The sequence below is a fragment of the Cetorhinus maximus genome, chromosome 6 (genome assembly GCF_964194155.1).
Source record: "Cetorhinus maximus chromosome 6, sCetMax3.hap1.1, whole genome shotgun sequence".
NCBI lineage: Eukaryota > Metazoa > Chordata > Chondrichthyes > Lamniformes > Cetorhinidae > Cetorhinus > Cetorhinus maximus.
The window spans coordinates 50,329,736-50,354,378 of NC_135884.1; the positions used below are offsets into that span (position 1 = coordinate 50,329,736).

Consider the following 24,643-nt stretch of genomic DNA (forward strand, 5'->3'; position numbering starts at 1 on the left):
CGGGCAGTGACTATTGAATCTTAACTTACACCCTGCCTGCTTTTAGAAGGTGCTTCATCCAGGCCCTGAATCATCTCCGGGAACAATACTGTGGCTGGCAATGCCACGGCTTGGATGTCGGATCACAATTGTTAGGATTTTAACTTCCTTTTTTGCCCATTGGGTAAGAGTTCATGGGGAGGGGGTAAGGTTGAGCTTCAGGCCCAAGTGTAGCTTTAAAGCATTGGATATTTGTCTATATTTCCCTATGAGCAAGACCTACAGAACTTGGATTGAGCCTAAATATGACTATAATGACTTTTTGTTTATATTTGAACAGACAATTCCATTGACATTTTTTTACTGGTCCAAAATATTTTACTTTGGATGAAACGAATTCTTTGCAGGAGGAACCAGAAACATGTTGAGAAGCTAAGAAAAGTGCAGTCACCATTGCCATAGCAACAGACCCAGGCCCTGCCATGAATAAAATGATCCACTTTATTTCTTGTCATTCCAATAGTTATCTGAGACTTTATGATACTCCCAGCTTCAAGCAGTACACACTTAATGCACATTGCATCATTCCAGTATCTAAGCTTCAGCACCAAGAACTGCTTATATTTCATCTACATGACAAGAAGGTTCCATAAGGAAAGGTTTCAGGTCATCTGGTAGTGGCCATTTACCACTTTTGATTACATATTATATCACATTGTTTTCTGCTGGTTCAAATACTTCTGGTCTTCCACATGGTTAAAATTAATGTGGCGGGGCTTTTCCAGCCCCGCCCGCCGCTGGGATCTTCCTGTCCCGCCGAAAGTCTTGGCTGGCCCACCACATCCCCCACGGTGGATCCCGCCACAGTGGGGCTGGAAAATCCCGGCCTGTGTTTTTCTCCTTCCTCCATGCAAAATGAACGTCAAAACTTCATTGTCACCTGCTATTAAAAATTAATCCTAGTTTTAATTCCATTTAGCCAGGATTTTTTCGTTCAACTTCCTCCCCTGAAGTAGCTGAATCTTGTTACAATATGGTTCCGTGGTAGCCCTGCGGTCTGGTACGTTGCCTAGGCTGTCAGTATTCATGCATGAGCTAAGGCATGATATCACTGCTTGTTCCACGGTTCAGGTGAACATTAAAGATTGCACAGCACCACCTTTGAACATGGAGATGTGCTGGTGCCATGGCTCACATTCTTCCCTCACCTAATATAACCAAAATTTGATTAATAAGATGTACGTCCACATAGCACTCAAGAGGTTCAGAACTATATCTGGTACGGCTGTCAAAAGAAAGAGCACAAGATTCTAGAAAGACACCGCAACTGGCATATCCGCCAATTATAATTTGGAAATCATGAAATATTAATGAGAATTGAAGTGAAAACAACTGACAGACATCAGTCTGACAGACAAACTTATATTTTCCAAAGTAATTAATGACTGCCACTTTGAAAATGAATACAGAAAATGATGAATTAGAACACAGACCTAAGTATTGAAAGACATTCGATAAGTTAATTGAGTATTTTCTTGAGGGTAAAGATATAAGAAACCACGTGTAAGGTTTTGCTTATAATATACTTGTCTTAATAATCTATATTTAGATATTTAAAAACAGTATCTTTGATACTCTGTTCATAAACGGTTCCTAGCTTTCAAATTTCCAAATGTGATGACTCAGTTTCCTGTTCTTCAATAGTTTATTCAGTGCTATAGTTACTTCCATTCAAAGATTCATTACCTTCATTGTTAAAAGACAAGATTACAGAATCAGATTTGGGAAGAAGGTCACTCAGCCCACCCTCGCTCTCTATCTAAAAAGCTGGTACATTTTTTTTTCCAATCGTACCATCTAATCTGACTTGGAACCATATCGCCAATACATCACTGCCACTGGGTCAAAATCCTGGAATTCCCTCCCCAACATCAGTGTATAGGTATACATATAACAAAAGGATTGCAGCAGTTCAAGAAGCCAGCTCATCCACACCTTCTCAAGGACAATTAGGTATGGGCAACAAATGCTGGCCTAGCCAGTGATGCTCACATCCCATGAATTAATTTAAAAAATGATTTGAGGGATTTTGCTCCAGAAATCCAGTCTGTGTGTTATCAGATCTTGCATTGTTTTTTATTACTTTAAATCTGTGCTTCCCTGTTGTACTGTCATTTGAAGAAACGTTTCTATTACACTCTCACCATCTCATAGATGTAGCTAATAGAGGTCCTTCTCTTCAAGACTGAAAATTCCAAGTTTCTCCAACTTTAGGTGCTTCTTTGTATGAACCAATGCCTTATTATCTCCTAGTGTCTCAATGGCTAGAGCTGAGCATTGCACACAAAGCATGAATCTAACCAGAGCAGCATAGGGTGCAACTCAGAAGTTAGACCTTAAAATGCTCCCAATGTCATGCCCATTTTGTTGATGTCAAATTGACTCAGGCATCTTCCTGAACTTCTTAGAATGTGCACAGGCCCTTAAAATAGACGTAAATCAGACTAAACAATCTGGGCCCAAGGAAAGCACCAGGACTGACACCACTGGCAGAATGACATATGTCATGCCCATGGGCATGGTGTAGGTGGAGGTGAATTAGGCAGGGGTACCTGCATTGGATTCCTGGTGTCAGGAAATCTGCCTCCATTTAAACTGTGAGCTGGCAGGGCCTGGTGTGGGGATCCCACCCAGTGGCAGCGGGATGTCAATTAAGCTGATTAATAAGCTTCTTGAGAGCAATTATCCCTGAGCCCATTGGAATTAGCGGTGGCTCAGGGATTAATAGGGCTTGCACAACTCTTTTGTGCTCCCTGAAGGCCGCCCAGCAAACCTCATTGGGTTTGCCAGTGGCTTCGTAGGGGTGGTCCCTCATTGTTAGGCAGATTGAGGAACCAAGCATCAGGAGGAGAGGGGACCGCTGAAAGCCACCCCTCTGCCCTTGCTTCCAACCCTTCTCTACAAACACCCCCCCCCACTCTCCCACACTGCCTCCAGCCTCCTCATCTCTGGTGGCCCCCCCTCCCCGAGATCCCCATCTCACCCCACTCACCTGCGTCCAAGGATCCTGTGGCAATCCTCAGCTGGGCCTTGGAGCATTACCAGCAACAGCCACTGCTCTCAGCAGCACTTCTGGCAATGGACCAGCTGGCCTCTAACTAACTGGCAACTCTCAAGCGCTTGATTGTGTGGAACGCCCGACACCAGCCAGTTAAGAGCCCTCAGGCACTTCAATCATGTCTGGCCTCAGTTACACAGGGCTTCCATCAATTCTCCAACCAGTGGGGTGGGCGGGGGCGTGGGGGTCTCTCATCACTCACATTAAATCCCGGCCCATATGAAAATGAAAGTTTCATGTACATTTGGCGTGGCACATTTAGAAACCTACAACTCGGAAATATTTTTCAATTTATAAAGTGAATGTACTTAGGCCATAAAAATGCATTCTTAGGAAACAAAAAAGTACAGAGCAGGATTTTTTTTTTAAAATGCTCCAAAAATTACTTTAAAAAATACATCAGAAGAATCACTTTCCTTCCTGTGAGCTGGTAAATTTAGTCACAATGTGAAGTAAGTCTCTGATCCAATGGTTATTCACCTTTGAGAATCAGGGGAATGATTTCTGGTCAGAGAGTTGTTCAGGCAAAGGGGTTCATAGGTGGCCATAAAAGATTGAGGTAACTTGATGTAAATGTATTTATCTGCGTAACCCACCTACAGCCAAGGCCCTGTGAACTTTTAAGCCATGCAATTGGTTTCCCCAAGATTACACACTCCGGTGCACAAAGGCACAGGAAAGCTAGACCTGTATGTTTAAGTATGACTTGCTCTGATTTAGATTATGTGGGGCACAGATTTAAAGTAATTGGTAGAAGAATTAGCAGGGAGTTGAGGAGTAATTATTTTACCCAGAGGATAGTGGCGTTCTGGAAATCGTTGGCTGATAGGGTGGTAGAGGCAGAAATTCTTATCACATTTAATAAAAAAACACTTGAAGGTACACTTGAGGCACTCTCATCTACAAGCTTTTAGACCAAGAGCCGGAAGGTGGAATTAGACTGGATAGATTTTTTTCAATCGGCAGTGGCACGATGGGCCAAATGGCCTCGGTCTGTCGGTCTGTGTTGTAAATCTTTCTATGTTTCTGTTTTGTGCCCAAAACAGTGGTTATTGATTGCAACAGGTGCTGAAGGACTTGGTTCAGATTTTAAGGGTTCTGCATAAAGCATTTTCTCCAAGTTGTGGGTACAAAGGTTTGCATCCACCTTGGACAGCATTCTGGCAGAGAGAATGTCAGAGGTGACGCAGACAGGGTCAAGTTGTTGGAAGGGAGAGGAGGAGGAAGAGGAGAAGGACTCTCAGCAAGAAGTCATATCTGCCCAGGGTCTTCAGGAAGCAATTACCCTACCTCAACCTCAGAAAGGAACAATGCTTCAGATATCACACTTCACAGTGGAGATACTTACTAAAATCTACTGCTACAGCCACAACTGGAACCTCAGAGTAGAGCAAGGATTGTATTACCAGTGGCTGTAAAGGTCCTTGTGACCATCAACTTCTATAAGTTGGGTCCCTTCCATGCTGGAGCAGGCAATATTAGCAACATCTCACAATTCATTGTCCACTGTTGCATAAGGGAGATCACGGGGCTTTGTATGTAAAGAGAGCTGAACACATTCTCTCATGCCAGAGAAGCAGGCAGAAAGAACGCATAGCTTGATGACATGGCTTGTGACTCCAGTGTGCAATACAACGATACAAGGGCAGCCTCCATGTAATGAAGGCCATACTGCCACATGTGGTACAGCAGACTATTAGGGTGCTTAAACAATGTTTCTACTGCCTGGAGTTCTCTGGTGGAGCCCTGCAGTGCTCGCCAGAGTGTGTGTCAAGATTTTCCACGGTCTGCTGCCTCATCTCACCTTCATGAGGCACAGCCTTTGCTACCAGCTGAGAAGGATGAGGAGGAGGAAAAAAGGAGGAAGAGAGTGAAAGGGAGGAGGTAACCAAAATAGGACCTTTTTGATCAGGCTGTCCATGATAGCCCATTCAACAGCAATACCAGTGACTACATTCCCAATTCCCCATTCACCAATAGCTCCACATCTTACCTTGCCTCTGTCACTATCACAGCGTCCACAAGACTACAATACTGTAATAAAAGCCAGAACAAAACAAACATTCCAAACCAAATTTATAAATCAATTCCTCCAATATTTCTTACAAAAGTCAACTACTCACCATTATGCATTCCATTAGTGCCTGTCTTCCGTGTGCTTGCTTGTTCTGGTGCCTACGTAGTGTTAGCCCAGGGGCTGCAGCAAGACTAGTGAAAGGCTGCTGACTTTCACTGGGGGAGACTGCAGCTGGCCCTGTACAATGACCTCAAGCAGCTCTTTGTCTAGACTACACCACCTTCTCATAGGCAGCAGCAGTCTAGGCGGGCTGGCTGACAGGCAGTTACAAAGCACTGGCAGAGTGACAATAATGGAACGATCAATGCCGTCATCCTGAGAGGGAGCAGCAGTTTCATGTTGCACAGAGCCACTGTCATTGCCTCAGGCTGTAATCCTAGCAATGTCTAGGAGGACAGATAGTTGAAATGCTTCAACACCCTGCAAACCCCTTTCCACACTGACAGCTATGGTGACAGCAGTCTGAGCTTGCATGGCAGCATATTGAGTTTGTGTGTCCATAGTCTGAACTTCCATTGCAGCTGTCAGATGTCGGGTGGCTTCTGCTTAGGCTGCAATTGAAACTGAGACATCACATGCTGCATTGCGATTGGGTCAGCAAGCTGTTTTATAGTGTTGGCCACCATTTCCAAAATGGAAAAGGGTTGTCTCCAAATTCTGTGCAAAGCCCTGTGCAAAGTTGATGCCAGACTCCTCCAAACACCTTGAAAGTGACCCTTGACTTTCTGGCAGGCCTGCCAATGAACCAACCATTTCTGTATACATAACCATCAGCCTTTTGCTGTATGCTGTCCCATCAAAGTCCTCTGCAGTGGAACTCCTGTGTGACCAGGGAGCTGGCACCTGTGCTACCTTTGTGTCCCGCCCTGGCTGCAGGTTATTTATGCCTGGTGTCTCACCATGTGCAGATCCCACCTCTAAGCTACCCTTTAAAGTAGACGCAGTGCCAATACTTAAGCTGGTGGCTACGAGTGTGAGAACAAATTATGGTGTTTCTTCACCATCATTGTATTTCTGCACTTCCACCACTGCCTAGCCGGGCTGACGTTCTTGGGTATCTGAAAGGAGAAAGGAACAAGCGTAGGGTTGTGATGAGGGGAGTGGGGGAAAGTTAGATGTGGACTGCCTGCAGCTTGTAAATCAGAAGAGCTTGTGGGATAAGGGGGAAGTGAGAGGTGGGGGTGATTACCTAGGGACATACTGTTATCTTCAATGGGTTTAGCCCCACTGCTGGCCCTGGCCTAAGTCATTGTTTGAAAAGCACTGTCTCCTCAATGGGGGTGAGGAAATGCCATTGTGCCTGTCCCTCCTGGTGAGATGCTGTTGCCTTTGATTATGTACCTCCTTGTCCTGCAAGAGATGGAGAAGTGTGTCAGTGAGTGTGGTGCCATCTGTCTGGGCAACGTGCTGTCAGGGTTGAACAATTGGCTGTGTGTGTAAGTTGTGAGACTTGGGTGGGACTTGCAGCTGTGGCAAAAGTGTGGGATGAGGTGAAGCTCTGAATGATGATAGAAATTGTTGGTAGTGAGTGAAACAGAGGTGTTGAATTGAGCAGTGTCTGAGGCTCGTGGTTCAAATATTAAGATACGGCACGTGAAAAGAATACACTGACCTTTACCACACGTGAGGTCATTAAATTTCTGTCGGCACTGCATCCAGGTCTTCAGGCCTACATAGTTTGCATTGATTGTGACAGCTACCTGCATCCATTGCCTTCTCGCAGTTTGTCTGAAGGGACACTTGGCCCTGCTGTGACTAGAGGACATCTCTCCTCCTGTCCAACTCGTTCACCACGGCCTCCAGTGCTGCATCACTTTCTTCCCTATCGTGCTATTAGTCGTGCTCAGAATGTTTTCTCCACCCACTCCTAGCACCTGGTACAGCCAGAATGCACTCTCCCTTTAAGAAATGCTGGCTGCCTGTAGGTGGTGCAGGCTAGCTTTAAACGGTGCTTCCCTTGCCCAAGCTTGAGTTTCCTGCACGTGTAATTTTTGGGTGGGATCAAGATCCTGGAGCAACTCTGGAATTCTGCTCATGGCCTGTGGATGAATTCTTTATTTGGAATGTAACGTTTAATTTAATTGCATTTTACCAATAAAAGTTTGGAACTTGCAGTTGCAGTCGGTGTCTTTCAGTTTTTCACTGGTTTTCCACAATTGCTTACATCATCATGTCGATGCACAAGGTATTAATTCTAGGGCCGGGATTTTCCAAGACCAATTGGGACGGGGGTGTTCAGTGGTGAGATTGGCACTAAATCCAGGAAGCGACTGTCCCCTCCCCAGGGGGAGGGGGTCAGTGGGGTGATGGTCATGGTAGCACACACTGAAGGTCGCACACTAACACATGCTGGCCGGGGGGAGAAAACGGCTGAGCAAATAGAAAAACATATCAAAGATGAGCACTCTTCCGCAGCTGAGAGCGTGTAGCTTGAGCTCAGTTGTCATGCTTGGAGTCAGGCTAGTCAAGCGATTGTGCACATTCAAGCAGTGCTAATTTCTGAGGGTGCCAATGATTGCTCCTCTACCGTTAACCCCTTGTGGGCACAGTTCAAACTCGAATGAGTGCTGTGGTGCTGCAGGACCATTGGGCAACTGGGCAAGATTGAGGATCCTGTTGGGAAAGGCGGCCATGGAACACTGATGGAGGGGTGAACTCCTCGCCCTTGCATTATGTTTTAGTTCACGTTGAAAAGTCAACCTCATGGTCCAATCAAACTGTGAAGCCTCGGAGTGCAGGTTAGGGCAATGCCTGCGCCTGAGATGGGAGTTCAGGATGCAGTCAAGTGGCTGAAGCTGCTGCCACTCAGTTATGTGGTGTGGTGCGGTGCTAGGTGTGGGCATGGTCAACCATCATGCACATTAAACACTCGGCATCCATGTGGTGGCCAGGACTCTCCGGCATGCGTTAAGGGACCTTGAGAGGCAGCTGTAGGCGATGACTTGCCCAAGAGTAGCCCTTAGAAGACAATTGATGACTCTTGCGTCTCTCTCTCTCTTTGATATTGCAGTGAGGAGACCATCAGGAAAATGGAGCCTGGTGATCTTGCTCTCTGCCTCATTGCTTATTGGCAGGAGAGAAGGGGAAGAATGTGATAGAGGCACCTGGTTTGCCAAAGGGGAGGATCAGAACCCTGAAGACCAAGGGGCGGGACAACCTCCTCCACACACAGAGGATGAAACCCATAGAGCCATTGTTCGTAGGCGCCTCACTAGACTCAGGGTCTATAGACAGCGCACGTGCAACCTGCAGATGTGTAAGAACCGGACTGCGCACGTCAAGGGAACTGGTCACTCACATATGTCACATTCTGCAGGATTTAGCATCAGGGGGCCAGGAGGGCATCCACTACCACTGGCAGCGAAAGTTATCACCGCGTTCAATTTCTACGGCAGTGACTCCTCCCAGGGCTCCACTGGGACCTTTGCAGGATCACGCAAGCCTCCACCCACAAATGTATCCAGGACTCACTGACGCCGTTTTTCCAAGGCACACACCTTTGTCAACTTTGACAGTGATCAGGCAAGCCAGGAAGCAAGAGCTCTGGGATCTGCTCAGGTATCCGGATTCCCACAGGTGCAGGGTGCCATTGACTGCACCTACATGACTCTTAAATCTCCCTGGCAATAAGCGGTCCAGTATGTGAACCGCAAAGGCTTCCACTCTCTCAATGTTCAGCTGCTCTGCGACCATAACAAAATGGATCATGTGGGTGTGTGCATGACTCGTACATCCTCAGCAGGTCTCAGGTCCCTGACATCTTCCAGGGACCACACAGGCTGCAGGGTTGGCTCCTCAGGGACAGGGGTTACCCACAAAGGACATGGTTGGTGATGCTGTGCGGCAGCCTCAGACTGCTGCTGAGAGAAGGTACAACGAGGGTCATACCACAGCACGGAGTGTGGTGGAGCACACTGTTGGCATCCTGAAATGAGGTTCCGGTGCTTGGACAGATCTGGCGGGGCACAACAGTAACTCCCCAGAGGGTGTCATACATCAGAGTGGCTTGCTGCACGCTACACAACCTGGTGATGCAATGGGGGGAGGACATGGATGATGAGGAGATGCCAGAGCTGTACGTCTCCTCTGATGAGGAGGAAGTTGAAGGAGTGAGGGTGGTGAGGTCCTGGAAGGCGAGGGTGCAGGCGATGAGGCCATTACATTGGCCAGATGAGGCAGGCATACTCGTGAGGCCCTCATTGCCACAAGATTCCAGGAGGATGATGATGAGATGCAGTGAGGACACTCCTGAGATCTTCACATTGCATCTGGGAATGTCTGACACCTGTCTGGCTGAGGGCAGCACACATACGCTCTGTGAAGAGGCTCATATCATGGAGACACTGCTGAGATACAGCGGGCACGTGCACTTTAACAACACTTGATCCTTTGGCAAGCTTCATCACCTTTTCCCATCAGCACCACACCCTCACCTGTCAGGAATGGTGATGGGATTGGAGGGAGGGGCAGCCCTGCCTCTATGGTGCTGAGAGCACACAGAGAACATCACAAAGCCCAGTGACGCTTGGGTATGAGATTCTTGCAGCAAACACAAGCTACATGGAGGTTCAGGCATCACTGATCTGGAGAGTGACTTTGAATCCAGACAATCACTTTGTTCAAAAGGTTACACACGGCACAGGGGAGAGGCCCTGGACTGTGACACTAGCCTTCATTTTGTGTAGGAAGCAAGGTTTCACATCTGATCGACACAAACAAGGAACCAATAGACAAGGAAACATTCTTGGGAGTGGAATTACAATGGTCAACATTACATGCAAGTGATTAATACCTGTGCCCATGTTGTGCAACTAAATCCTCTTCATCTTCAGCTTGGTGCATTCCCGACATCCACAGCAGAGGATGTTACTGCTACGCCCGATTGTGTGCGATGACCTTGGTGGGCGTGCTCTGGAGGGCTGAGACCTGGAGGACCCTGGCATGTTTTTCGGGTCCTGCTGTGTGGCAGTGCCACCCTCCTCGGCCTGTGGAGCTGGAGCTACTGAGGTCATAGGAAGAGGGGATTCAGATGGGCCAGTCACTCGCAGAGTCACCTGGGTGAATGGCCCTGGGGTGTGCACCTGCTGATCCTCCTCTCTATGTGTGCCCGAAGGCCCCTGGCTGACTCCTTGGGGAGAAGGGGAAGCTGGAGTGAGATCAAGATGCCACGCCCACCCTCCCTCACGTTGATACTGATGGATGTCAGCAAGTGCCTCAGTGATGGAGTATAGCTCCTGCAGCAGTGCAGGACCGATTTCAGGAAAAGTTCCACCCTAGGGGTGAGCTTGCTAATTATCTTTCACAAGTTCGCCTCAATCAGGATTAGCAAAAACAAAAAATAGGTGGCAACTGTTTCCACAGCCTGGAAAAGCCAGCCGATGGTAACTATTCCCAACCGGCAACAGCCAGCCCCTCAGCAACCAGTGTCAGCTGCTCAGCAACCGGAATCAGCTGTTTTCAACTGGTCCCAATTCACAGTTGGCAACAGTTTCACCTGTTCCCGTTGAATTGTGTTTTACCCTTCTGGGTGCTGTGACATGCAGCCACTCAGCAGTGAAGTTCAGGTTACTCTGCACTCTACCCTCTTTATAGTGAACTGGCATTTGAAGGTTTCATGCTGCCTTAATCAGAAGCAGCAAGCACAGGTTAATCATCCATCGTCATCCCGGAGCTAACAAATATTGCCCTCACTCACTCTTTAAGTGTTGTGTATGATGCACCTAATACAGTCTAAATCTTTTTTAAAGTTGTTTATATTAAAATGGCAACCATGCTGCTTTTAAATCCTTAGTTTTTCATTTGTACCTTTAATTAAGCTAATTGTTCAGGAGAATCAGCCTAATTTGGCAGATTTTAATAGTAATGTGAAGTAAGGCTATAGAAATCAATTCTTTTGGAGTGACTTGTGCTTTAAAGCATTCAGTTAAAATTTATAATGAGTTTATTGGTATTCTGAACAGTTCAACCAATAACATCAAATCAGAAGATGGTCCATTAAAGTCCCTATCATAGCCACTAGTTTGGTTACTGACGTTTACCAGATGCATTGTACCACACTGACTGTACAATATGCTCTCCACCACATTTTTAATCCTTTTGCGAGTGAAATGACATTCCTTGTGCCAGTTTTTACAAGAAACAATAGATAAAATGGTCCCAATGGATGATAAATGGACAGCCACCAGATGCACACTAGAATATCTTTCATACACTGCAGAGTACAGCACACATTCAATTAACATCCAACTCCATTAGCTCTTTCAAACTTGTCTTCCAGCCTTTGAAATGTTGGTGAACTATGTGCAATATAACTTGATAAACTGCCGATGGCAGCCAACCTGCTATTATTTGCTGGTTTTAATATTTGATCCATGTTTCCAATCTATTTTAATCTTTTTTTTTGAAACACCTGACTAAATGATTATACAGCTTTGGGAATCAAACTGCTGTACCAAAGGAAAGTGTAATTTGCAGGAACTGCATCAACATCCATATAAATGAGCCACAAATTACATTATTTTGAAGGTGGTCCATTGGGAACCAAGACAATTTTTTGATATTGATGTTCTGTACAGTGAAGCTTTAAATCAGAAATTCAAACACGCATCATGAAAAGAAATCCAGAATGATAGTTGTTACGAGAAGGCAAAAGATATGGGGGCAGGAACTGAACTCCATTCCACCTGATTTTTTTTTTGGAGGCGGGGATGGGGTATAAAATGGTGGTTGGGGGACAGAGCAATGTATCGGGTTACAATCTCTGATATCTGAACTCCTCCTGGAAACTGGAAAAAGGCAACCAAATTGAAAGCTGGTGACTGCTCAGTGTGCACAGCAGCCACCCGAAAGATATGTCACTTGCCCTGCACGTGGAAAACAGGACCCTAACACTGATTGTAGAACCTCAGATTCAAATTGGTCAGCAGATAGGCAGGGATTGCGGGTCCTCAGTGATCTAACAAATGGGCCATTAAAAGATCTGCTGGTGGCCATTTCACAAAGCCAGGATATTTTTTTTTTCTCTGCCCTGTTATTATTTCATTGTTGCGGAGCCAGATCTTTGGAATCACTGAAGGTGGAATTGAAAAAATATAAGAGAGGAATTTCTATCTCTCCATGTTCATGATCCTGTGATCTGAATAGGACTTTTCTGATTTCTTCTGAGGATCCATCTCCATTATTCTGACACCTATCAAAGGCCGACTTAGGTTACAATAAATTAAGAAAATGGAAGGTTGTAAAGGAAAGACATGTCAAAAGGCTTGGATTTTAGATACAGTACTAGTGACATTACCATCAGTAAAATATACAGTTTATAATTAAACAGCTTTGCTTTTCAAGGAGTAGATTTCAGATATTGATTTTTTTATGTGATAAAAATTACATATTATATGGTTATAAAGCTCAAGTTGCCATGATGGCATATTTATGTCGGAATGCTGTTATGAAGGGGGGAGCAAGGGCACCCTCCAGTGGTGAGAATACATGTTACAAACTAGATATCTCCACTGCCTGATGGTATACAGTTTAGGACACTTGCTGGATTATTTTATTAATTATTTTAGAATGTGAATTTTGTGCTCATCAATGAGAACAACTTTTACATCCCATTTCTAAACATTTTCAGGTTAGCTATGGAACGGGTGAAATGTTTCTGTATTCTGCTCCAGCTCATCATCTCAACCTCTGACACAGAATAACACCCCAAATATGCTTTTCTCACTTCTCAGTTTTTCCACACATAGTAGATTATCTGAGACAGACAGGAAAACGACGGATAATTAATTATATTTCAAGGGCAGGCTTGTTCTGTGGATTCAGGGGTGGGGTTGAAAATGTCCAAAGTCATTTTCACTGGGTTCTATAGAAACACCAATAAAGGGTCGAATTTTCCACTTATGAGACTAAGTGCAGTGGTAGGCGGTTTCAGCAGCGCCAATCCCGCTGGCTGGAATGGCGTGAACTCACGCCCGATTTTGCGCTTGGAGGATCGTTAATTACGCACAGGCGAGTATTGGGCCGAATCGCCTGGTGGGTTTGGAGTTGATTCATCCACCCACTGTCAGCTGGCAGGGTCAAAGGCCCGAACGCCACATTTAACCGCCAGCCCAACGCATAACCTCACCCTCTCCAGCCCACCTATCTTCAGGACACTTGCAGAGATGTCTTTCAGCCAAAAGAAAAAGGCAGAAAGCCTCAAGAAGAAGGCAGCACCCTGCTTCGCCCACCAGGCACTTCAGAACTTTATCAGAGGAGTGCGGGCACACAGGCACATCCTCTATCCCAGGGATGAGTGCAGGAAGCACAGCAGCCTCACCTCTCCGGCCTGGGAGGTGGTCACGGAGCAGATCAGTATGACTGGCAACTGCGCCCGAAACACCATCCAGTGCAGGAAGAGGATGAATGATCTCATCCACCTCGCCAGGGTAAGTCATCCTTCAACTCCCTCCAATATCAAACTCTCATCATGGCATCATGCAATCAAACGGCTACTCTCTTCAGAAATCTCACACAACCATTAGTGGGGGACACATATCACCACTCAGTCTCTCACCGGGACTTTCACATCACCACCATCCCATCTATCATGTTGCTCACACTCCATCCTCTGGCCCTTCTGGGGAGGGCTCACCGCACACAGGGGACATGTATCTCACCCAACCTCTGCTCCATCCCTTCTCAGCACATGCCTTTCTTTCTTCTTCATACAAGCGGAGAGATCACAGACTGGGGGAGGGACGGCTGACATCATTGCCCTCACTGAGTTTGATGAAGCTGCAGACGAGCTGACTGGGGAGGTCAGGGATCGCTCCTGTGGGGAGGGGGAGATCGGCCTCTCCCAGCAATCTAGTACAGATCACAGCTCCATCACTTCATCAAATCCTGACAATCACAGTGAGTCACATACAGGCTTATCTAGCTCATGCTCAGCAACTGAAACTCTATTTTCTATTTTCTAGGCACCAGCAGATCAAGGCCCTTAAGGCAGCCGAGCACGAGGCTGAGGCCCCAGACTACATCTGAAGAGGAAACTCTGGAAGGACCGTCACCCACACCCTCCACCAGCTCAGAGACACACAGGTCAGTGGGGCACAGCTGTAGATTAAGCTCAGCCTCACTTTCTGGGGAACACCTCACTGACATGTCCCCACAGCAGTCGGAAGCAGGGACAGCCCAGGTCTCCGGCACTCAGAGGACTGCTGGAGACCAGCCACCTACTCAGTCCAAGTCAGATGATGAGCTTCTGGAAGTGGCCGCCAAATCAATGCTGGAGATGCAACGACAGGTGTCAGAACATCAGGCAGAGATTTGACAGTCACTCAGTAGACTAGAGCAAACGATAGAGGAGTCTGTCCGCATTCTGTCTGATGTCGTGGCTCCAACATGCGAGCACCTCGAGGTCACCATGGGAAGGCTGGAAACCACCATGCAGACCTTGGTCCAGCAGGTCTTGCTGGATTTGCGCTCGGCCCTGCACTCCATGGCCACACACCCTGGTAGGTATCATCAAGATGTAAGCGACATGGGGGTGAGGCACCTTGACCTCCCTCCAGGTGCACCATCTTCTACAGGAGTCAGGGTGGGGCCCTCAGGCACCCACAGGGAGGATGAGCATCAGCCGGACACCCTGGGGCCCCCTCTCAGGATACTCCAAGGATGTGCAGCCGCTCACAGTCCCCTCTGCCTGTGACCCCATCCAATCCAGCTTCTCAAGCTGCCGAGGGGGCTTCTGTCCCTGAACAGATGTACCATATCAGGCCAGGGCCCTCCAGATCTCGGGCCACTAGAGGATGTCCCCCGACATAGGGGGAGAGTTAGGAAAGTTAAGAAAAATTGATGTCAATTTTGGGTCAAGGGTGTGTTATACATGGAAATAAATTGCACTTTTGTTAATACATTTAATGGTTGTGTGAATGTTCTTGGCAACTGAGGTTGTTGTGATTTTGCACTTTTGGATCCTCTTATTTCGAGGTTTAGCCATTCAGTGATAGTGTCCCACTGTGAGATTCATATTCCTGTGATGTCAGCCTCAGTTGAACTAGTCTCCGCACCTGTTTAAATCTTTATTGGAAATGTGCGATGCAAGCGTTTCTCACCCTTCTTCCTCAAGGAACACCATTGAGTGAGGGCAGCTCATCAGCATTGATATTCTAGCAGCATTTGTGTCTCCTCAGTGGTAGTGGCAGAAGAAAAGACATGCACAGGAGGAGGAGATCCACAGGCATGTCCACATCTCAGTCACAGCAATGTTTGCATCATTAGATGCCGGCAAAGGCTTCAAGTCTTCTCTCACATCGCTCTTGTTCCTCAGTGGACTCTCAGTTCCCAGAGTGAGCTCACTCACAGGGCCCCATGGACCAAAGCAAAGATCTGGCGATTCATAAGGTCAGAATGCTCAAGTGTGAATGTGGGGCTCGTTCTCACTGCAAGTGGGTAGACATCCCCTGAGATGAAAGAAAATGGCACTGAGGGCTAGGAGAGATGTGGACTTATTCCCTCACTTAACTTTACTCTTCCTGGAACCTGTCAGCGATTAACGTATCACGGGCACGCCTCCCACATCTTGCTTCCTTCATGGCGTGTTCACACTCATCCTGACCCTCAGCAGCCTCCTGAGGTTCCTGGGCCTCCGGATCTTCATCCTCCAATGAGCTCTCATCCTCCTCCAATTCATCCCCTGGCAGGGGGTCACCTCTTTGCATTGCCAGATTGTGAAAGGCGCAACACACTGCGATGATGTGGGAAACCCTGTCGGGAGTGTATTGGAGTGAGCCACCTGAGCAGTCCATGCATCTGAAACACACCTTCAGGAGCCCTATGGTCTGCTCTATAAGGGAGCATGTAGAGCTTAGAGCAGCGTTGTACCTCTCCTCGGAAAGACTCTGAGGGCGACACACTGGTGTCATCAGCCAGCATTTCAGTGGATACCCCTTATCTCCAAGCAGCCATCCCTGCAGACATAATGGTCCCTCGAAAATCTCAGGCACCTGGGAGTGACTCAGGATGTAGGAGTCATGGCAACTCCCAGGGTACCGTGCACAAACTTGCAGTATGTGCTTCCGGTGATCACACACCAGTTGTATGTTGATAGAATGATAGCCTTTGCGGTTTATAAACGTTAGGGCCTGCTGCCATGGAGCCTGTCCAGCCACATGGGTTCAGTCTATTGCACCCGGCACTCCTGGGAAGCCTAAGATGGCGGCAAAGCTGCTGAATTTCACAGCCTGACTATCTTCATCCACAGCAAACCTGACATAATGATGGGCCTTCCTGTAAAGGGCACCTGTGACCTCTTTTATGCATCGATGTGTTGCGGACTGAGAGATGTCACACAGGTTCCCTGTTGGTCCCTGGAAAGACCCAGGGCAAAGAAATTGAGCGCTGTGGTCACCTTCAAAGCCACTGGCCAGGGATACCCTCCAACTCCATGTGGCATCAGGTCTTCATATAGAATGTGGCATATGTACCAGAGCTCGGGACAAGCACAGACATGCATAGCATTGCCTCTCGCTCATGTGAAAATAGGAAACTCTTTTACGATAAACCCTGGGTCTGGTGATTTGCCTCCTTTGTCTGGGTGTCTCCTCCTGACCCTCCTGTTCAAGCTCTGGCACCGCTTGACCATGTCCCTCTTGCTGGAGCTGCACACAGAAACCCTCTCCCTCCTTCGCCCCCTCCATTGTATTAGGACCCTGAGAAAGGCAGCATTGAGCCCTGGATCCATATCTGTTTTTGCCTTCTTTCTGAAAGGAAACATTGAAGACATTAATGATTCAAGGGGCAAGAATGTGAAGCACAGAAGATGAAACGTTTGGAAACTGTAAGCGTCCATAATTTTTCCTGCCCTACTTGCATGGTGATTGATGCCGCCTTGTCCCTGAGACACTAGCACACACATCTAGGTGTCCAAGATGGCATCGCAGGTATGTGGCATTTTGAACCCTGCTTGGGATGCTAAAGTTTCAGTGAGATGAGTGACCTAAACTTGCTCCGTGCTGCGATATCTGATGTGGCATACTGATGACCAATCAGTTGCTTATGGTCAATGAGTGGATGTCCATTGGCCCTTAAGGAATGTTAAATCTGATGAACATGTGACAGGCCTTCAGTGATGGAATGATATATATGATACATCTATGCCTCCTTCACTATTGCCTGCATTCCCAAATTCTACATTCCTGTGTCACTCTTGAGATGATGTGAGGCCACTGAGTTCTGAGTAGCCCTTTAACAGTGCTAATGAAGCCATTGGCTTTCAATGGCTTTCTTCCCATGGAGGTCTTCCTCCTTTCTCTCTAACCAGACTCCTGTTCACTCTTGCAGCAACAACAAGTTACAGGGCGAACCCAGGAAGGCCCCCCTCATGTTCACCTTTCCATAACCTTCCTTCCCCATTGCCCAACTTGTTTTCGTCATCCCCACCCTCGCCTCACACCCTACCCCCAGTCGAAGTGATAGTTTCTGAAAGTGGAGTTCTACCTGACTACGACTGCACAGTGGCGTCCTTGTGGACAACAGTCTCAGCCACTGGCAGTAGAAGGCCCCTGCACTCCCCAACCCTGGCTGCAGTACTGGTCACTGTCTGAAAGTGGAGGCCTGTCTGAGTACCACAGCACAGTGGTGTCCTTTGGGAGAACGTAGGCAAAGAGTAGGAGCAGACCAGCTCTACAGCCCCAGCAGCTTGCCGTTCATTTCAACAAGACCGGTGCAACGCTGTGGCTGGTAGGCTATGTATGTTGCACTCACCTCAAAGTTACCAGCAAACTGAGGCCTGGCTTGTGCACGCCAGCCTTTTTCAAACAGGTTTGAGGCCGACGTGATTTCCCTCTGGTGTGAAGCGAGATTGGAAGGCCTGACAAGATTCCAGCGAGCAGCTGTTTTAATGAGCATTCATGACATATTAATGAATGCAAATGACATTCATGCCGCTGGTTGGCATGATAACTGACCCGTCAGTACCCCACCACTGGGAGAATTGCAAACTGTTTTTGTGCCGGTGGATTTCTGACTTTTTGCCCGCCACTGAATTCTCTGTTCACACCTGCCACGAAACCTGACACCGGTGGGATGGGAGAATCCTGCCCAAAGAGAGATTTACATCTCACCAGTCTATACTGGATTTTAACTGAGGTACACTGTGCACAATTGTTCTATTTTGACCTAGTGTATCATCTGCTAGCTTTTACAAGGGAATTTTAATGTGACTGAACCATCAGAAGTTACTTGTAAGAACGGAACAAATTTCTCCTGTAAAACTGACAATTCTATAAAACGTGAGAAATCTAAAAAGTCTTGACTTGTAATTAATGAGTCACCGAGTGAGACTTTTTCAATATTAATGACCTGGTTGGACTATAAAAGCTATCTAGAAATCAATTTTATTATACTAAACTCCATTTTTTTCACATTATTATATCAAATTTAATGAAATATAATTATAATTGTGAGGAGCAAATATTCAACATTCAAGGATGTTCAACATTCTTAACTCAGTCAAAATAAATTGGTGTTACACTTTATCCAATCACTCTCATTGATTCCTTAACCACCTAATCACTTTAGCTAAACATGTAATTACTGAACTTATTGGTTCTAATAAAACTCCCCCAAATGCCTCAGCAAGGTGACAGTTGTTAAATAATATTAGCTTGCGTTTTAGATCACTAGAATAATGGTTTGTCTTAGGCCATATTTATCTTTTAGATACAATCAATTCAGATTGGTTTGTTCTCAAACTTGTTCCAATTTCTAAAATAATTGCCATTTTGCTTCCAAGTGCTTGATTGAAACTGGTTTTATTTTGAAGCCATTTTAATCGAAGCAAAGTTGATTATGAGAGCCACCAGATCTGAGTGAGTCCTGACAAGCCCTGGCCATTGTGAGGTATCAGTCTGAGTCAGCAGTAACACTGTCTCTACTTGTTACTATGAACTTCCAAGTCTTGAGCTGGCTGGTGAAAGGAGATGCATCAAAACCCATTTCATTACAAAGTCTGGTTTTACATCAGTGTTTATGACTTTATTGATTTTTCAATCCTTTTTTTATGTACAAAAAACACAAGTAATTTTACATGTCCATTTTAAAATCTATAATCCCTCTTTCCCATGGAACATCATTGATAATTTTAACATGTTGGGAATAACTTTGCCACCTGAGTAATAAGCTATCCAAGAAGATTATCCACGTCCATGTGACCAACCTAGACTTCTGAGTAGATAGTTCACTACCTAAATCCCTCAATTGATTCTCTCGCCAAACTGGCTCAAAATCTCTTATGCTATCAGCTCTCAATATTTCCCTGGCAGTCTATTCTAAACATCTATCACTTTCTGTATGGTAGTTTGATCTGATCTGTCTATTCATTTTCACTCTTCTGAACTTTATCAAATGGCTTCTCATTGTGATTCTCTTATTGCGATCGGTAAACAGTTTCTCAGGACTGAACTGGCCAATACCTTTAAACACCTTGACTACCTCAATAAGATCCTTTGTAAATCTCTCTTCCCTAGTGTAAATAAGCTTTTGTCGCTTCACTTTGTGGTTCCGGTATCTGAATCCAAGCCTCAAACAAACATCATTTTGCTGCCTTTATTTCAGTGCCATGGTGTCCTTCCTTAAATATCACAACCAAATTGCATATAGTAGCCCATTAGATATGGATGAATGCCCTACACTAGCTGGTTGTCACTGTGACTTGTTTCCTATTCCATATGCTATAAAACTCAATATTTTCTGTGTCTTTACTTAGCCCTGCTACAGCTTCTGTTATGCAGGCTGTTTCATGCTGTGTGGGAGAAGGTAATGAGGATGGTGCAGGAAGAGTTCCCAGACAGAGGACGTAGTAGCATACAGAGCCTCAGGTATGCAGACAACACTGCACTCATAGCCAGGACAAAAAGAGAGCTAAAAGATTAGGGCAGACCTAGTCAAAAGACGCAGTCAGTCTTTTTGGACTGAACATAAATGAGGCAAAGCCCAATGTTATGGCTCTAAATGACAATGGAAAAGTCAAAATTGGAAGCACCGAGCTAGAGGCAATAAACAATTTCAAGTACCTTGGTTCAATGATACACACCAAAGTTACATCAAAGAATGAAAGCCACATTAGATTAGCAATGGTGAGAAGCATGACCAGTATCTTAAGCAGTGTCTGGAAGTTCAAAAGCATCAGCATGAAGTTGAAAAAATATCTTGTACTGTCACTAGTGTGGAGAGTTGCATTCTATGGATGTGAGAGTTGGACCCTGAAGAAAGAGGATGAGAGGGGACTAACAGCTTTTGAAATGTGGGTATGGCGGAGGATGCTCAGAATCAGCTGGATGGACAGAAAGGCAAATGAGTGGGCTAGATCAAGAGTAGAAGGTCAGGAATCAAGTACAGTTAGAGAGAGAAAGGTAGTTAAGTACGAGCTTTGGAAACGAAGACCTGACAGCCTTGTCCTGGCAACAATCAAAGGAGAAATTGCGGGCAAAAACAGAGGTAGAAGAAAAATTGGATGGGTGGATAACATTGAGATGTGGACTGAGAGAGGCTTGAAGAAAGCCAGAGAAGAAGCAAGGGAATGCTAATGGCCCCACTAAGTCAATGGTGACAATGAACAAATGAACCACTGCTACATACCAGGCAGATAGATGAGGAAGGCCACTTGACCTATCTTATTTCATCCATCCAGGGAAATCTTGAAGTTTCTATTTGGAGCTTACATTTAATTTGTAAATGATTCCAAGCTTTTTGCATCCACTAGTCTTTCTGTAAGCCCATTTCATATGTTGATCATTCCTTGTGTGAAGAAAAATTTCTTCATATGAGTCCTTAAGTTAGCTTTCATTTGTTTGATCTGCACCCAAAGTTGAATTTAAAGTAATATTTTGTGTTTACTTTCTCCATTCCTTTAACAACTGTGTACACCTCTACAAAAAAAATCTCCGAACCATATTCTTTCTGTACCGGAAAGCTCAAGTGTCTTCAATCTTCCCTCATAAGTCAGACCCCTCACATGAGGGACTGAACTTCCCCAGCCCCCATGGTGGGCTAGGAGGCTGGGTGATCCAGGAAAATAGCGGAAAGCCATGCCAGGATTGAAGGGTTCTCAAAATTCCCACATTTTTCATATCATCAACAAGGATATGACATTTGGACTTTTACCTGAAACGAGACAACGAGAGGAGACAAAATACACATTCTTCCCTTTAAAACAATCAACCCAGAGAAAGACTTCATCTTACATGAAACTAAAGCCCATCAAAATCTTGCATAAATAATCGCTACTAAGGCAGGAAGACAACAATTAATGCAATTATGCGAACCCATCAGTACTCCACATTTACAATGGCTTTCAGTTCAAGACTAGTTACGGGGGCAGGAAGACAATGATAAACATCATGTGAGCCCATTAAAAACAACGAGACAACAATCACCTGAAGAAGCCCAAATCAGACAAAGAACTAACCTTGATTTGGTTTCAGATAAGAAATTTGAAAAAAACAGTATAACTGGGCCAGCAGTTATGAAGAGGAGGCAGTTCTGGGCAGGGACATGGAAGGGTGAGCAGTTTTGAAAGCTGACACAGGGCAGTGAGCAATTGGGAGCGGTTGAAGCAGAGTTTAAGCAGCGAGCTGAGCCAAGCGGAGGGAGGAGATCTGGAGGTTTGCAGGCCCGCAGGCAACATCACGGCAAGGGGCACGGGGTGGCAGGCTCAACCGAAGACAACAAGGCCGCAACCGCAGCCCTCCACGAAGATCGACCACCCACAACCGCGCCCTCCTCCCAACTGAAGAACCTTCGCAGATTCCACAGACCAGGACCATGTGGGGACGGCAGGCCCCAGAGGACACAAAGAGCGTACCCCAAAACTGCAATCGGCTTACCTGGCTGGATTTCGAACTGTCAAGGAACCCTGGTTGGTGAGCATGATCCCTGACCTCTCCTAGTTCAATTTAGTTAGGTTTTGGGGGTGGGACAAGGGTAAGGGGATTAGTAGCGTGATTTTCCCTCGGTATGCCGTGTGTTCCCCATTCTTAACTAAGTGTACTTTGTAGGTCTGTATAATCTCAATGTAATCCTAATGTTATAAGTTCATGTGTGACTTCAATAAATTCAGTTTTTTTCTTGGACCAAAACCAGTTGTCTGCTGCACTTTGTCACAACCCCCAAATAAGTCCAAGGTCTTGAACCCAGGGAGTGGGAGCGATTCAAACCGCTCAGAAGTCAGAGGTGAAGCTGACACACACCACCACCCCCTACAGGATGGCTCCCTGATGTATTCCTGCCACCTTAGAAATTGCCGAGGATGGGCTGGCTTTCAGATCTGCTGTCCATACAATTGAGGTAGGCAGTCAATTGAAGTAATTAAGGCCACAGTTAAGGGTGATTTTCCATGCTCACTGGCACATTGGCAGCAGTGGAGCAGACTTCCTCTGCATGCAGAGGCCACCAGCTTTATGGAGGCGACTTCCCTGTGGCTGTCCAAGGGGCCATTGGAGCCAGGTGCTCCATCCCCAAAGAGAGAGTTGTAGGCAGCAAACGATACCCCTGTGGCCCCAATGGTCCATATGAGGGGTTTTCCTCCAATCCAAGGATTCTAGTGCCTTCTCCCTCTTAAATTCTTATTTGTTTTATAGGCTCTGACACCGTCTCCATTTTGAGGCACCCTCATATTCTTTGAGCTGCCTCAGCAACACCCACCTCTCCCAGTGGGCCAACCAAGGCTCCTGAGCTGCTGGCCAGTCTGGGACTCACATTTGGTCCTTATATGGAGTCCTGAAGCTCATGGGAAAATTCAACTCAAGGATCCTGCTCTTCTCTGTACAACCCCCTGTCTTGTTTCTTGGCAAACAGAACTCAGCACTACTTAAATGTTTTTAACCTGAGCACTATAAAGATGAATCATTATATCTTCTGACTTACATTCTACTGTTTTGGCTATGCAGCTCAACAGTTTATGGCTTTGTTGACTTCTAGATAACTTTGAGCTTCATCCTTCATTATTTCAACACTATAGAATATACAAATCATCTATTTTTCCTTCCTAAGCACTTTACACAAGTCTAAATTAAATTCTGTTCAACATGTTCTGCCCACTTACATATATTTTCTAACTGGGCTTTTGTGCTGTATCCTGTAGACCAACACCATTTAATTTATAGCTCCAATGCTTATTTTACTTCCTCTTAATTATTTTCCTGCTGAAAACAAGGCACTGAATTTACCACAAAGGTTATTTATTGGTTGTAAAAAGCTGTAAAAGTTTCAAATTCACACTAATTAATGGGACTAAAATCCTGTTTTTTAGGAAACCAGGGTAGAAGTCCAGAGAAATAATTAAACTGTTTATTATGCACTTTCTGGGAGTACTGAGCCTTTACATGTGTCAAAGAGTGTTTTCTTAAATTAATGGCATTGGCTGCTGACTAATCTATATTTTATGGATCATACATCTATGTTTAGGGAATTGCATCATAGGGTGGAATTGTCCAGTGGCCCCACCTCGCCCCCACCCCCGAAGCATGGTGGGTTTAATGGCGGGCAGGGGGGAACATCATGGCGGGAGCTGAAAAATTGGTTTCCCACCGGCGTAAAATGATAGGGGGGTCTTCTGCTCCCACCCACCTTGGCAGGTCACAATTCCCACTAGAGGTTAGCGTGAAACGGAATTACATCCTGCTAATGGGATGAAGATGAAGGTCTGACTAGAAATGCAACCCCCCACAACCAACCCCCTGCCCAATTATCCGCAGTGCCAGTGGGAAAAAATTCCGGTCCAGGACACATCTGGACCAATGTGGGAAGTACATGTCTGCACTTACCTTAAGAAGGCCTGGTGCAGCTCTCGGAGATGAGGAGAAGATGGAGGCCTCCTGTGACCAGGCCCTGGAACAGCACGTGCAGCAGTGGGTGGGTGCAGCATCAACCATGTGGATCTTCTCTGTGCAGCAGCTTCCAGGAGGTGGTTGTTCTTGGCACTGCAGCTTCTCCAGACTCAGATCCTCAGCCAGCAACTTCTCCAGACACAGATCTTCAACCAGCAGCTTCTCCCAGGGCCCCGATCTTCAACCAGCAGCTTCTCCCAGGGCCCCGATCTTCAACCAGCAGCTTCTCTCAAAGTTTGGATCTTCAAGTTGCAAGTGGAAGGCTGCAGGAGGTACTGGTTGGTGGCGAGGGTCTGTGCTTGGGATGGGTGGGGTGGGGGAGGGGTTGGCAATAGATGGGGAGGAGATGAATGAAGAGATGGGGCAGATGTGCAGGCGTAGAGGGGTGTGGGGGAGGTTGGGATGGTAGGGGAAAGAGAGAGATTCTGTGGGCATCATGAAATGGGTGAGCTGGTATGGACCTTGGCAGCTGTCCTCGGGAGACCTAAGTCCTGGAGGGTCCCGGCTTACTTTGACTGTGCTGCTGTGCAGCAGCTGCTCCTTCTGCAATCACAGAGGACGAAGCTGAAGGGGTTATAGGCAAAGCGGATTTGGAAGGGA

General features: G+C 46.2%; 1 long non-coding RNA gene across 2 annotated transcripts; it reads right to left on the minus strand.

Moving 5' to 3' along the window:
* Positions 1–428: 428 nt before the first annotated feature.
* On the minus strand, positions 429–24,339 carry LOC144681323 (uncharacterized). Of its 2 annotated transcripts, XR_013576760.1 has the most exons (3): positions 23,981–24,339; positions 20,796–21,320; positions 429–1,187 (listed from the first exon to the last, which is right to left on the minus strand). It is a non-coding gene; the product is annotated as an uncharacterized LOC144681323 (long non-coding RNA). The 2 variants fall into 2 exon arrangements; XR_013576761.1 differs by lacking the exon at positions 429–1,187 and having other exon boundaries at positions 19,172–21,320.
* Positions 24,340–24,643: the final 304 nt, after the last annotated feature.